The following is a 2,544-nucleotide window of genomic DNA, read 5'->3' on the forward strand; positions in this document are numbered from 1 at the left end:
CCCTCCCTCCCTGCAATGCCCCTGTGCTCAGACAGCAGGACAGACCCTCCCTGCAATGCCCCCGTGCTCAGACAGCAGGACAGGCCCCTCCCTGCAATGCCCCTGTGCTCAGACAGCAGGACAGACCCTCCCTGCAATGCCCCTGTGCTCAGACAGCAGGACAGACCCCTCCCTACAATGCCCCCGTGCCCTGCCAGCACACCACTTCTGCCTTCCACACCTCACTCAGCAACCAACCTCACTGAGCACCACTGCAGGCTGCAGAGTAATACAGAGTACAAGAAAAATACATTTGGGCTGTTAAACCTGGAAGACAATTGAGTTGTTTCAGATAACTATCTTCAGATAGCAGAAGGAAAGGAAAGAAGAGCAAGAAAAACAAAATGAAAGGAAGTATGAAGAGCTCGTCTTTCTCAGAACCCTTTCTGAGAGCATCTGTGACTTGTAATTTCATTTGTTTTCTCTACTGAAAAACTGCAAAGATCTCATTTCAGAAAATATGTAGTATAAATATGCAACAAGAAGGGGGGAAAAAAAGTAATCTGACAGACTGCCATAAGCACCACATGAAGTCAACAGGAAAACCAAAAGCCTTCTGTCCAAAAAACAGGGATGCTTCAGAAAGTTTATTTCATGAAATAAAGCAGAAAAAAAAATCAGTACAACAGAATTTCTTCAGCTCCTATGAATAACCTGAAGCACACACACCAACAAGAAGGCTTCCAGAGCCTGGATCATATTCCACATGTGGCTTCCTGACAGCTCCACACACCCCACAGGTTGGTTCCCACTCATCCAGGGAACATCCCCAGCAGGCTGTGCTGACAGGGGCAGTCCCTGGTCCCACACACCCAGGGCACAGGGCAGCAAACGCTCCAGCTCCTGAGTTCTGCACCACCAGCACATATGGGAGAGACACTGCTATTGCCATCCCTGCTATTCCTGCTGGCCCTGCCCACCACCATCCCTGCCATCCCTGCCCTCTGCCATCCCTGCCCACCACCATCCCTGCCATCCCTGCCCACTGCCAGAAAAAACGGGTTCAGCAGCACTTACACGTGTTTCCCAAAGAATGTAAACTCATCAACCCTCCCCGGTTTCAGCATCAAAAAAGCCCACAAACACACCCCCAAAACAGGATCATCTAACTGAAAAATGGAATAAACTAAAAGGAAGCAAATGATGATTATTTGTTGGCTACAAACCATCAATAAATTTATCAAAATCAGCATCACTATACTACACTAGAATGCTGAATGCCAACTGGGAAGGGTGAAGCCTGTTTTTTAAAAACACACACAACTCCACGTGCTTATATTGTCAGTGATGGGCACCAGCCATGTTCTACAGGCATGGGCTATGTGTCCATTCTCAGCACACCCAGTCCAAGAGGCTGCACTGAAAGAACATGGTCAATGACACTCCCCTGAACACTGCTCAATTTTTTTTAAAATAAGGAAATATCTCCTAGATTTCCACCACAAGATCATGAGAAAGAACAACTAAATGCAACATGTGGAAACACTCTCCCTTCCTCGCTTGTCTGCATGGGCTGGATACAGAGACAGTCCACAACAGTAAAGACTTTTCTGAGAGTAAGAAACAGCCCTGACAGCTAGACACATTCAGTGAAGAAAACACTGTTCAATCACACAGGCAAGGCTGAAACATCATACATAAGAATGGGAAGTCCAATTCCAGCTGCAGAGACATTCTTAACTTTTGTCCAGCTTTGAAACACTAGTGTTTCCCCTGAAATCACTCAGTATTGTATATTGCTGGTATGCTGCACAATAAATTTTACTTACAGGCATTTTAAACTCTTATGTCATGCAGAATGACAGTGACTTTACTAAAGTGGGTATCATCACACGAACAAGGAAGAAATAACCTACCTAAAGTCCTGCTGAAGTTCACAGAGCAGGTCTCATCTAGCTCTGCCTTACAGACACCACTGGATGCACTTTTTTTTTATTCTTTTTCCCTCCAGAAGTGGTGGAGCTTACTGGTGTATTCGATTAGAACAAAAAATACAAGAGGGTAATTATGAAAGAATTTGGTTTCACAGGGTGGATCCTCGCAGGGAGCCTGCTGCAAGTGAAGACAACGACATTGTTGCAAGAACACCAGATCTTTCTTTAAAAAAATACAGGAACAATAAAGCACAACATTTACAGGACCTTGAACAGGTGCAGTGTTAAAAGAAAACCTGCACAGCAGCTCAAAGAGAGAAGAAATGTGAGCTTAAATAAAGTCAGTGGAAAAAACAACGGGGGCAGATCGGAATCCAAGGGACAAAGAGGCAACGGGCACCGACTGAAAGCCGGGAGGCTCCCTCTGAACAGGGACACTCCTCACTGGAGGATGAGCAGCTCTCAGCACTGACTGAAAGCCGGGAGGCTCCCTCTGAACCAGGACACTCCTCACTGGAGGATGAGCAGCTCTCAGCACTGACTGAAAGCCGGGAGGCTCCCTCTGAACCAGGACACTCCTCACTGGAGGATGAGCAGCTCTCAGCAGAGGCTCTCAGTAACCAGCTCAGAG

At 46.7% G+C, this 2,544-nt stretch overlaps 1 protein-coding gene across 2 annotated transcripts in view; it reads right to left on the reverse strand.

Annotated features, from left to right (window-relative positions):
- TANC1 (tetratricopeptide repeat, ankyrin repeat and coiled-coil containing 1) overlaps positions 1–2,544 on the reverse strand; it is a 74,759-nt gene that overhangs the window by 47,736 nt on the left and 24,479 nt on the right. The window lies entirely within an intron of this gene.

This window comes from Corapipo altera, unplaced genomic scaffold (assembly GCF_003945725.1).
Source record: "Corapipo altera isolate COAL_440 unplaced genomic scaffold, ASM394572v1 68, whole genome shotgun sequence".
NCBI lineage: Eukaryota > Metazoa > Chordata > Aves > Passeriformes > Pipridae > Corapipo > Corapipo altera.